At 36.5% G+C, this 13,631-nt stretch overlaps 1 protein-coding gene across 5 annotated transcripts in view; it reads right to left on the bottom strand.

Moving 5' to 3' along the window:
• Positions 1-13,631, bottom strand: part of LOC150107782 (eukaryotic translation initiation factor 4 gamma 3-like) — a 949,069-nt gene that overhangs the window by 707,680 nt on the left and 227,758 nt on the right. The window lies entirely within an intron of this gene.

Below are 13,631 nucleotides of genomic sequence, written 5' to 3' on the forward strand. Positions count from 1 at the left end.
TAAAAAGAAAAAGTATGTACAGAACAAATAGAGATTTATACTCCCAGATAATCAGTCAGGCAAAAATTACGCCGACTAAAATGCCACATTTGTTACCAATGCTAAGGGACTTAGCAATAAAAAACTAAGACATTATCTACAGTCCTCTGACTTGACTTTGGAAAAAAAAAATGAGACAGTTTGATATAAATTTGGGAGGTACCATAAAAACAATATCTGGTCTCTTCATTCTTTCAGAGGGAAAAAAGTAAGAAAATGATGAAAAGACAAACCATAAATTGATTGAAGAAGAAATGGACAGGTGACAAAAAGTTTGAGAAAGAAATGTTTAACTAGGATCACTTATGGCAAAAGATAAGAAATTACACTTAAGATCACAGTAAATAGACAAGTGAAGTTATTATCCACTAAAAAAAAGAAATTTTTTAAAAGATACATCATCAATATAAAAATTTAAAACTGTCCAATTTAAGTAGTCTAGCCAATTGTTATAAAGGCTAATTAACGGGAGAGCTTGGGCAGTGAGGAAGAAATAAATGTAAAGAAAAAAGGAATGAAAAATATTAGGAAATATAAAGGAAGGAGTAAATGATGAATGGATGTAGAGAACAAGGACTAATGAGCAGTTTATATATATATTTTATATATTTTCAATTAAATATTTTCAAAGAATTTAAAGTAAAGTTAACCTAAGTAGATTGGATTGGACACATCGTGAGGATATCAGATGAAAGGATAGTGAAAACCAGGTGGAAGATAACAGAACCAGACCAAGGAGAAAATGGCCAGAAAAACTGTGGGAAAAGAAAAGATGAGAAAGTTGAGAACAGAGACAAATGGAGAAACAATATTAAGAAAGCCAGAATACTATTTCAGTTACAGTGCTAGTTTTGTGATTTTTCATTTAATGAAAATTCACAAAATTGAATGTGAAAGTTACAGTTAAAAAATACAGTTTTTCCGATATATTAGATATGCCAAGGTACAATGTGACTGCGTGCATAAGACAATCCCCAAAATTTCTTTCCAAAATGTTTATTTTGTGCTGTATTTGCCATAAGACAACCATTTTACCACAAATTTTACACTCACTGCTGACAGCCTCTCACAGAATACTTTTACCTGAGGCTTGCAAATAAAGTAGTGGCAACATGTATACAAAATGTAAAATAGTTTTGTTATCAAGTCTATACTATACAATTACATCCCTTCAATGCAATCTCCTACCATGTTCTGCACCTGTTTCCAAATTTGTGGAAGCCATTGGATACCATCAGTAGAATGCTGCATGTTGATATCGGTGATAGTGCAACCTTCTGCTAGAAGAACCTCCTGCACATCCTGAAACCACAGACCTCTGAGGTATTCTACCATTTTGGGAAACAAGTTGAAGTCGCAAGGACTTGTATCCAGTGAATAAGAAGGATGTTCCAATACATCCCATTGCCACCTGTCCAACATCTCTATCACCAATTGTGACACATGAGATCCCACACTGTTGTACAACAAACACGATAGAGAATCCATGAAAAAATGTATTTGCTTTCTCCTCAAAGCTGGATACAAATAGTGCTCCAGAAATCATCGACAGTACTGTGCACTAACAGTTTGCCCTTGGGGCACGATTAAGAATGACACCATGAACGTCATTGGTGACTATCAGCATTACTTTAACTTTGCTGGGTTCCTGGCAAAGTTTTTTCAGATGGGGGTGATTCTGAATGGTGCCATTCGTTGGATTGTCTCTTCAATTCAGGCTTATAAGCCCATGCACAAGTTTCATGAATGGCTACAATACTATTCAGGAATGCATCCCCTTCATTTTTGTATCATTCCAGATCGAGGCCAGCAACCATGTACTTGTGCCATTTTTGCATCTCAGTCAAGTGAGGCGAAACCCAATGGGCTGAAATTTTGTGCATACCAAGCCTCTCTTTTAGGATGTGCCAAACACTTGAGCGATTTATCCCAGTGACACACGGTCCATCGCTGATCAACTGTGAGAAGTCCCCAAACAAGCTCAACATGTCCATCTGAAAAAGCGAGTCATCCTGAATGATGATTATCTAGGTGATCTCATCCCACATGAAATGCACTAACCCATCTTGCAACTTCACAACTTCTCTAAGGCTATGATAACAGCAACTCACAGTCTTACCTCGTGCAACTTGGATCTTGATCCAGGATTATTGTTCTATTCTTGTGAATATACCTTAGAGCATTGCACACTGAGATGCTGACTTTAACTACTTCTCCACACAAGGATACTTGCAAGGATTGTTGATAGATAGAGACAGGCAACACAGCCTCTATCTATCAACAGTAATATTTGAGTTACCAACTGTGTCTCCTGACAGTAATACAACTACTTTATTTACAACCTTTTATAAATCACAATAAGAATTTTCTTTACAGTAATTTATGAATGATGTCTTCCCATACAAGTTTGACTGGTGAAACTGTTTGATATGTTTATAGCTGTCTTTGTTTATAAATATTATAATTCATGTGATCATACCAATAAGATTTAAATGAAAAAATTGCTGCATGCTTACCATGTGGAATGCATTTATTAAATACAAACTAATAAACTGATTTATCAACATATAATTAGCATGTTAATATACTAATATATTAACTTGCTAATTAACATAATATAAAAGCAAAATATCGATTATCCTATAAACAGTTTACCCTATGCTTTATTAGTATAATTCAATAAAATGCTCCTCATTTAGATACCATAACTTCATTGTTAATCTGAAACAGAGGCTTGGAGTCTTTTCACCTACAACATTTCATCCTCTATACCATCACTAGACAACATTTTCTATTGTCAAATTCAAAGGTTCAAGATTTTATAGCCAGAGTATAAGACAACTCCTTATTTCAGCAATTTTTTTTATTTTATTTCAAATATTTGTCTTATATGCCAGTATTTATAATAATTAAATACTGTTGCCAGTATTTAATTATTATAAATACTGGCAACAGATTAATTCAAAAGACATGAACTTCTAGGTATGTGATGCTCAACATTAAATCAAACTAGCAAGATTCTATTACAATGTAAATTACAGGAAGCCAGTTTGGAATTATCTGTTCCAAACTGTCAGTTTAGAGTAGCTTATTCACACCTGTGAATAAGCTATTCTAAACTTGTGCTCCCACATTTTATTGTTATTTTAAGTGTTTTTAACTCAAATTAATCAATAAGTGGAAATCATAACAGCAGGTAATAAGGAACTGATTACTTCTGAACAACCAGTAAGTACTTATAGTGCATCACGTCAGTTATCTTTTCAATTAAAATTCAGCCACATGTTGTTGTTGTCTTGTCTTCAGCCACATGTAAGTGCCAACTATGCCTACAGTGTGAAGCAAAGATGGTGGAAATAAAGATCAATGACAGAAGAACACCTTGTGTATCGCCAGCACAACACCATTTTTCACTAACAAACCCAATAAAAATATATAATGCTGAGCTGTAAAATTGATGTTACTGATAAGAAAATGGGTATATTTATGATTTCTGTTACCAGTCTCCATTTTAGTGTTTTTATCAAGTTGTTTTTGAAGTTGTCCTTGTTTTCCCTGAGCAAAAGTTAGGTCAGGTCATGCACCTATGTACAGTTGAGTGCAAGTATCCTTGAACTTGTTATTAATCACTGTTATTAGTTTAGATGTGCTTGTTGGTGTGTCACGTCTCTTTCACAAGGCATGAAAAGTTTGTTCTGTTCTTATGGGTGTGAAACGATGTCACCTGATGATATTTCTAGAATCAAAGTTGCATTCTCCTGCTAATTTACTGATATTACTTTTAGTGATTTGCCACTTGCCATTGAAAGTTCGTTTGTGTTGGTGTTCAGACGTTTTACAGAAGAGAGGCATACGATATGGTAGCAGTTAAGTGAATAGAAATCCTCGATACTACAAGAAAAAAAGAGAGAAGGAAAAAGAAGAATTACTGGTTTATTTTGTTAATAAATTTGCATTGTGAGTGTGTTTAGGATACAGATATAAACAAGTAATTTTCTATAAATAATTTACAACTTTTTTGCCCATATTTACAATGAGAAACATGTTGATGGTCTACTGAATGTCCTGTTTTCTGTCAGATTGCATGATAGATTATAGTCGAAGGAGGTTGGAACTTATGTATAAATAAGTAAGTAAAATGAGTTATTTCAGTCTTTCTTTGGTTCAATCCAGAAAAATAGTAATTTCCCAAGTGATTACTTTTTCCAACTTCTGTGCATATTATATGGCTGTATTTAAAAATCATATCAAAATTCAAATTATCTGTGTCTCACTCTAGTATTTGCCAATGATAATTTAATCTAACCACAAAGAGTAAAACCTTTTGTACTTCTCACATAAACAGTGCACGTCAAGTATGGCTATTGTTCATTTGACCTTTATGCCTTACATATTTAAACTTATATTAATTGATAAATTAAAGTATTCAACGTTATCCTACAATTAATTGCACCGGACCAACTAAGATGAGTGCTGATGCCCTATGCACTCTTAAAACTTTCATACCTCAATAACAATGAACCATACGGTCAAACCGATGTCAATTTTATAGCATGGGTTGCATAAACCACATGACAGTACACCCAACCTAAATGGGCACATGATGCCACTGGTCATATTCATATGCTGTCTCCATCGCTCCCCCTAATTAAATCTCCTAAGGGATTTAATTGTCTTCAACACCAACTGACTTCTCCTCCAGTTCTACAGATCCAGCAGGCAGAGATGCTGAAACATTTGCTATCACCAATAACCTTACACAAATTGTTCACATGACAACCAGAATACCAGATAACCTGAACTACTTCCCAAAACAACCTAGATCTCTTCCTCACCAGTGAACCCTTCCAAATACATGGTGAATGTAGTGAGTCCCCTAGGTAATTCCGACCATAATGTATTGCTCATCTCATTCCCCATGCAACAACGCTTATACAGTCACTCCCATACAAGAGTAGTTTGCCATTATAACAGTGCCAAGTGGAACAGCCTCCTTGACTTCTAAGTCTCGTTACTATGGTTGTACTATTGTTTCCAATCTTCCAATCCAAACATATGCACTGAACATATCACCAAAGTAATCCTTAATGGTATGGAAAAATATATTCCCCACACTACACTGAAATGCCACCTGCTAACTAACTCCTGATTCTCCAAAAGACAGTGAAGGTTGTACAAATAAAAAAATCAAGCATACCACAACTGGCTTACATCAAGAACTCCATCCTCCTTTATAAGCACTAAGTTTTCACATCAGTGGAAACTTAGTGCTTATACTCAAGCCCAAAAAAGCTGCAAGAAAACTATTAATGCTTCAAAATAGAGTTTGAAAGAGCATAAAGCAGGAAGCTTGCAGCCTGTCGAAACGGCGGTCAAGCCTTTTAGTCTCTTGTCAAAGCAACTGGTCGCAACTTTTGCCCAACACTTACCATCCCATCATACCCACAGAAAAAGTCAATCTCCTGGCTTCACACTGTGCCTCTAATGCATGCAATAACTGATCATGATAAATGCCCCCAAACATTCCAGATGTCCAATATACAATGCCACCTATATCCTTTTGCCAGAAATAGATCAGAAAAATACTGTCCAATTAGACCCACAAAAGTCTCCTGCCCTGATGGCATTCTTCCAACTGTCCTGAAGGTTTGTGCACCAGAAGTGACTCTTATCCTATGATGCCTGTATATACTCTCTTACTCCACTGGCATCTAGTCCACAGTCTGGAAACTGGTCGATGTTCAATCCATTCCCAAGAAAGCTGACAAATCACTGCCATCAAACTACCACCCTATCTCACTCACCTCAGTTCTATCTAAAGTAATGAAGAGAACCGTCAATTCCCAACTCCTACACTACTTCAAAGACACCCAAGCTAATAAACGACCACCAGTATGGATTCTGTTGCTGCCGATCAACAGGAGATCTACTCACACATATCACCCATCTCTGGATAGATGCTGAATCTCAAGTGGTTACACTTAATATCTCCAGAACTTTTGACCGGGTATGGCACAAAGGCTTACTAACCAAACTTCCATCATTTGGTCTGTCTCAGGACTTCTGCAGTTGGATTACCAGCTTTCTGTCTGGATGAACACAATGTGTAATGGTGGATGGTTCCTAATCCTCTTACTATTCAACTAATACCAGGGTTCCACAAGGTACTGTTCTCTCATCAACCCTCTTCCTTCTATACATCAATGACCTACTTCAGTTGACCTCCAACCCAATACACAGATTTGCAGATGACAGCCCATTCCCCTCCTCCCTTTCACATTTGATAAACCTTACTCTACACAACTCACCTCAATACAGAACATCAACCACTGCTGCCCTCAATTCTTATCTCCAAGCCATCCTTCAATGCTAGTAAAACCCAGTTCTGTCTTATTTCTCACAAAAAAAGAACGTTTTTTTACCAGCATTATTTTTGACAACAATCACAACTTTCCAGATAAGATGAGATTTCTATTCTTGGAATCACCCTGACATCAAGCCTCTCCTTGCATAAACAAATCACAGCTTATAAAAAAAAAACTCAGATTTCTCTTACACTCAAAATGTTACTTCACTTCTTAACAGCTGTTAACCTTATACAAAATGCAAATTTGACCATCTATTGAATCTGCTCTCACATTTGAAGTGGGGCACCTCTGAGAGCTCCCTCAAAATGCTTGACTCAATACAGAGGACAGCAATCCAACTCACTCCTCCCACTTTAACACAGGCATTTGGTTTCTGCAATATGTGTATTTTATACACATATTGCAAAAACATATTGCATTTGCCATGGAAATATATACATATTTCCATGGCAAATTATTTCATCTGAAATATAGCATTGATAATTCCCCCACTCAGTACTAGGTCCATTCGAACATATGCAGCTACCACCCAATATCCCTTCACAGTAAACTAAAGATGGCAAGAAATTATATTCTTGGTTTCATCCTTTATCTAAGTAATCAAAAAAAAAAAAAAGTTTGCACGTGAAGTAACTTCACAACTGGCCTACTTGTATATAGAGGCTAATGACTTCACATCAGTTGATTTAGTATCCCATAATTGCAAAGCATATATCCTCACAGACGAGTATAATGCTAAGATAACTGATGTGAATTCATTAGTCTCTATATACAAGTAGCCCAGTCGTGAAGTTACTTCACATGCTAACCTTGTTTACTTATACTCGGATAAAGGATGAAAGCAAGAACATAATTTCTTGGCGTCTTTATTTATAGTATAAATTAAAGTACAAGGATGGTCTGAAAAGTTCTCGGACTCGACCATAGATGGCAACACTATCGGCAAGATTTTTTTTTCTAAGTTGGTACATCTGTCATAAGCATCCATGTGAAATTGCAAGTCATTCTATCAAGTAGTTTGTTTTATACAGCTGTCTGAACCAAAAGTGTTTTCTGTATCCCTTGAAATGGATAAAATTGAGTATAGTGCAGTTATAAAATTCTTTGTAAAAGAAGGTTTAATGCCAAAAGAAATTCATTCGAAGTTCATAAAAGTCTATGGGCACTCTTCTCCTTCGTTTTCAACAATTAAGAAATGGGCTGCCAAGTTTAAATGTGTCCATACCAGCCTTGAAGATGATCAACATGAAGGACGTCCAAAAAGTGTAACAACACCAGAAATCATTGATCAAGTGCACGATATATGCAAGCGCCTCCGTAGCGCAATTGGAAGAACAACGATACATTGCGCCTTTCGATTGGAAAAAGCCCGAGTTTGATTCTAGTCATGATGGGAGGAATCTTTATATGGACTTTTTCAATTGAAGGTGAGTTAGCCGATCTCATATGGAGGTAGCAGGATTTTTCCTCCCAGAAACTCGGGTTTTTCATCCCGCATACAGACAAATTGGCCCTTCAGAACACACGCCATTTACAGACAAAAAATACTTGTGGTAATGGTAGGCAGTAGATGACGCTGATGTTGATTGGTATTAGAGGTTCAGTAGTGATGGAGACGGAGAGTTGAACAGTTGTTGTAGAGTTGTACTTCCTATATCAAGTTATCCTATATATTTAGTAATAAGGTGTGACACCTTTTCACTACTTGTATATGGAAATATAAGTTCTGCATTACTTCAACGTTTGTATCACTACTGGGTCTGACTCCCACTTCTGAGACCTCAATAAAGGTCAAAATTAGTCTGGGTAGCAGCCCTTTCCATAATGGCATTTTACTTGCCTGTAAGAATGTGCTTTGCATTATAGGATACTAAGGCAATTGATGTGAAGTCATTAGATATACAAGTAACCCAGTCGTGAAGTTACTTCACGCACAAATTTTGTTTGCTTACACTTGGAAAACAGGATGAAACCAAGAATATAATTTTTTGGCATCTTTAATTTACAATATAACCAAATGAAAAAACTTTCAACAGCTCTTCACAGTACACCTTGAGAACCAACAGAACAAATTTCTTTTCCCCCTTCTTCATCCCTGCTACTGCTGTCTTCCCCACTCCCCAATGTATTAGTCTTAAGGGTAGGATTGTGTTGAAAAATAAAAATAATTTTGAAATTATAAATTCATTTTTTCATTGTTAGGGCAAGAACTTTTCAGACCACCCTCGTATAGCCAACTGAACAGTATAGTATTTATAGTATAACCAACTTAAAAAACTTTCAACATTATCTCTAATCCAGAGTATTATTATTATTATACAGGCACTTCCATGTAGTAAAAAACTCATCAAGGGAGATCCAATCTATCCATACAATCTCTCATACTTCTTCTTGAACCCATTAACAGAAAAAGCACTCACAACTGACTGTGACAACATTTTTTTTTCCCAAAGGAATACAATATGCAAGTTTTTAAATCAAATGTAAAAAAGTTTTTCCTTTCCCAACCCACTACCCATACACAGTGCTAACCTTACGCACTACAGGTTAGATTTAGAGATTAAAACATATTTTTAAAACCATACCGTGGATAATCAAATTTAAAAAATGCCTGAATTTGTAATTTCTCTAAAAGATTTCCAGAAATAATTTGAAATTCAAAATATCAGATCATTTCAAAAATGATATTCAAACATACACCATATAAACTAAGCAAACAAACTATCTTTCTAAAAGCAACTAAAGAACATTAGAGTAATTTTTAAATATATATATATATATTTTATACATGACTTCTTAATATGAATAAACCAATTATGCCATTCTGGCCGCACAAGTGAAGGGCCTATCTACTTTCCATAAAACAGGTGTGGGTTCAAATCCCACTAGAGCATACATGTGCCTTTAAGTAACAGATAATTTTCATGTTGCTAATTTGAGATCATCACTACTGCTTGCTGAAAAGTACTACATTCTCTAGAGCAATGTGTCAGGATTATTTTAAACCAGAGACCAAACAAAGTAAATATAACCTGTATTAAGATTATATATAATGAAAATTTGAGAGAAAAAGAGCAAAGCTAAAAATAATGTTAAGTACCTGCTGAATTTCTGTTTAGAAGATGGACTAGTTATTATTTTGTTCCAACAAAGATGTGCACAAATTCACATGGAGAGAAGACATAACAAAGATTTCACTGAGTATGTTATTGCTGAAAGCAACATCTTCATGCTGGTTCAGGACATAAGAGTATATGGGGGATTTGAAATAGGGAACAATCTAGTTTAGAGCAGAATAAAATTGGATAATCATATTGAGAAGAAAAATGTGCAAGAAATTTTAAAAACAAAATCAAGCAGATTTCAGAGATGAACTGTGGACTCAAATATACAAATGTTTTTCATGAAAAGAAATGAAAGAGACTGAAGATAAGCAAAGCTTGAAGACTCAATAGCAAATTCTGAAGTGGCCTGCAAGGAAACAAAAACTATAACTCCATGGTCGACTCAGGAAGTTAAAGAAACAGTCACGGAAAAGAAAGGATATCAAAAATTGTTAACAAGCTTGCTCCTTCAAGTAAATCAGTAAATTTACTAACAAGTAAATAAGCACATGCTCTCTGAGAAAAATGCAAGACAGCAAATCAATGTATAAAAGCAGCTTAACAAAAGTCACTAGAATTTTAGTAAGAATATAGCATATAAATATCAGGAAGATGGCAAAATGTTCTGGAAGCTATAGAAAAAGTTTACTGGGGTCTGCCAGGTGGCATATCATGGTACAACTGTGTTTGGAGAGCTCAGATAGCTAAATTGTTTAGTTTAAAAAAAATTGCATTATTAGTTTAAAATTGTTAGAATTATAATGTATTGTGGAGTTAATTACTTTTAAGTTAAAAGTTTTGTTTCAAATATTGTTAATTTAGTCATTTGCATGGTAAGTTACATGGCATAGCACATGGCACAGATGCTAAGCAGAACAATGGTGCCCAAGGGATTGAGAGACAGTAAAAGTGTTGAACGAAAGAATAGCATGACTGATGTAAAGAATAAAGAGTTGGATGTAATGAGAGAGAGATAGCTCAGTTATGTCGATTGATACACAGGGTGAAGCAGGAGCTGAAGCGAATGCAGAAACATCTGGAGAGTGGGTCAGCTGATAACAGAAAGAAGTGTGAGGGTTTGACCAAGAGAAAGAAAAATTAAGGAGTGAGTCTTGTACGGCGATTCAATCTAAAAGGTGTGATCGATAAGAGATCGACAAAATTGTGCTTTCCAGGTGCAAAAATTAATGATGTTAGTGAAGCTATTAGAACATAAAAGGATAGAGTGAAAGAGATGATCATAATGGCTGGAACAAACGATTTGAAAGGAGAAAAGTATGGCATGAGAAAGGATGTGAAAGAATTACTGGAAGTGGGAAAAGAAAAGAATGAGAGAGTTCAGATAGTGAGTGCTGCACGATATGCTGAGTAGAGCCATAATAGCCAGTGACTATGCATAGGTTACGTAGGAGAAATGGTGTGGAGTTTGTGGATGTGTTGAGTGAGTTTGACAGGCGAAAGGACTTATACAAGAAGGGTGGTTTTGCATCTGAATGGATTTGGTGTTCAGAGACTGGAAAAAGTGTTGTTGAATGAAATGAAAGTGGATGTGCAGGATCAGGGAAACTAGAGCTATTAGGAGGGAGGAGGAGATGGAAAGCTGTTGAGTGGATATGCTGACATTAGTGAGGCAGTAGAGTGTAAGAATGTGCATAATATGCCTAAGTTGGTACCACTGATAACAAACCAGAATAGGATAGTAAGTATAAAGTGTCAGAATAGAGGTGGGCCTAAGAAGCTTTTGCACTTTATGTACATTAATGCCAGGAGCATTTGGAACAAGCAGGAGGAATTTTTGGCATTGGTCAGTTCATCCTGGCCAAAGGTTATTGGCATAAGTGAGACATGGCTGTCAGAAGATGATATAGTTAGTGGGATAGATTGTGAAAGGTATAGTGTGTTCAGGTAGGATAGACAGAAAAGATTGGAAGAAGCAGAGTTATTGATGATGAACTGCAACCAAAAAGAGTGAAAATAGGCCAGTGAAAATAGCACATCTGAGGCTCTCTTGTGTGAGATTGAGGCCAGCAGAACAAAATATACAGTTGGATGCTGCTATAGAAAAGGAGATGGAAAAAGATACTGGAGATAGTATGCATCAACAAATAGACTCAAGGAGTGGAGGAAAGGTAATTATTATGAGGGATTTCAACTATGGGAACATAGATTGGAAGGAGGCAAGGACACATGAGAGGAAGAAAATGGAATTTATGCAGTTACTAATAGATAATTACCTGAGACAGCATGTGATGGAATACACTAAGCATTCAAGAGTGCTTGATCTAGTAACTGCATCTGAGAATTTGTTCATAATGAATATGACCACGTTCCCACCAACTGGCGAGAGTCATCATATGGTCTTGACCTGGGAGGTGGCTAAATGTTTTCAGTTAAGATGGGGTATATGTGGAATTACAGGGCTGGTAAGTATGACAAGCTTAGGAGACTGCTTGGATCGGTGCCATGGCATGTGAAACTGCAAGGGGTGGATGTTGATAGTGCATGAGAAGTGGTGTGAAGAAATGATAGACAGCATACCTAGAGTCAGGAGTGTAAATCAAGTGGGAGTTAAATGGATGCATTTCATCATTAAGCTGGAGCTGCAAAAAAAGAAACAATTGCAGAGGAAATTTAAGGAGAAAGGTGACCAGTAGGCTAAATATAATCTCAATTACTAATTGGGATTATCTTTAGAATTACTAAATTACAAAAAAATTACTAAGTGAACACTTTGCAAGAGTATATCATCCAGGTTGGTGATATTGCAGGAAAGAGAGAGCCAAGGTCATATATGGGAACCGAGGTAAATGAAATGGAGATGCATATCATATTACAGAACCTTAATGTCAATACAGCTGTGAGGCTGGATAGTATACCAGCTTGAGTTTCATGTGAAGCAGCGAAGGAATTGTCAGCACATTGACCACATTGTTTAATCTAAGTCTCAGGTCTGGGTAAGTCCCAAGGAGATGTAAAGAGGGGAAAATAGTTTCACTGCACAAAGGAGGCTCCAAGACTGATAGCAAATTACCGACCAATCAGCATATCAGGAGTTGTCAAAATATCGGAGAAGTTAATCAAGGGCAAAATACAGGAATGGATAGATGTAACTGGGATACTGTATGGGGGCAGAATGGTTTTGTGAAGGATAGGTCATGCCTCAGTATCTTGCACATGTTTTGTAATACAGTAATAGCTGAGTTGGATAAAGGTAATGAATTTACAGTGATACTGCTGGACTTTGCAAAGGCTTTTGACAGGATACCACACGGAATTCTAATCAGTAAACAACAACACACGGGGATGGATATAGGGTTGGTGAGATGGATAGGAGGGTGGTTGGTGGAGAGATATCAGAGTAGTTTATTCAGGAGTAGAGTCCAAAAGAAGGCCTGTGACTAGCGGCCTGCCACAGGATTCTGTTCTAGGACAGCTACTGTTTAATTTCTACCAACAATATAGGAAAGGATCTGAGAGGAACTGTTCAGTTATTTGCCAATGATGCAAAGTTAGATAGAGTTAATACAGATGATGTCAAAATTTTGCAGGATGATTTGGATAGACTGGCAGACTGGGCAAAGGAGTATGGATGTCAATTTAATGAAGCAAAGTGTAAGGGTATGCATTTTGGGGTGAGAAGATTACCAGCTGTATACCACATTGATGGAAATGTACTCCAGAAAATTGACAAAGCCAGAGACTTGGGAGTGTTAGTGGATAGGGAGTTAAAGTTTAGGGGGCACATAGCAAAAGTGGCTAAAGTAGCTCATCAGATTACTCGGTTACTGAAGAATACTTTGATGAGCAGAGACAAGCAGGTTATTGTTCCTCTTTATCGAGCTTTGATAAGACCCCCATCTTGACTACTATGTGAAGATCTGAAGGCCAGGGTTTCTTGGTGATGAGGTGGATATGGAGAGGATCCAGAAACAAGTGACCAAGATGGCAGCAGGTCTACGGAATGAACCTAACGAGAACAGGTTGAAGATTTGAAGGTTACAGAAACTGGTTGATAGGAGAAGGGGGGAATGATATGATTGAGACACAGAGATTGCTGAAGGATTTTTACAAGATTAATTCAGAGGAAATTTTTCAGAACAGGCTATGTGGTGGAATAACT

Source organism: Typopeltis vanoorti, chromosome 4, assembly GCF_054136105.1.
Source record: "Typopeltis vanoorti isolate ZY-2024b chromosome 4, IOZ_Tvanoo_1.0, whole genome shotgun sequence".
Classification (NCBI taxonomy): Eukaryota; Metazoa; Arthropoda; class Arachnida; order Uropygi; family Thelyphonidae; genus Typopeltis; species Typopeltis vanoorti.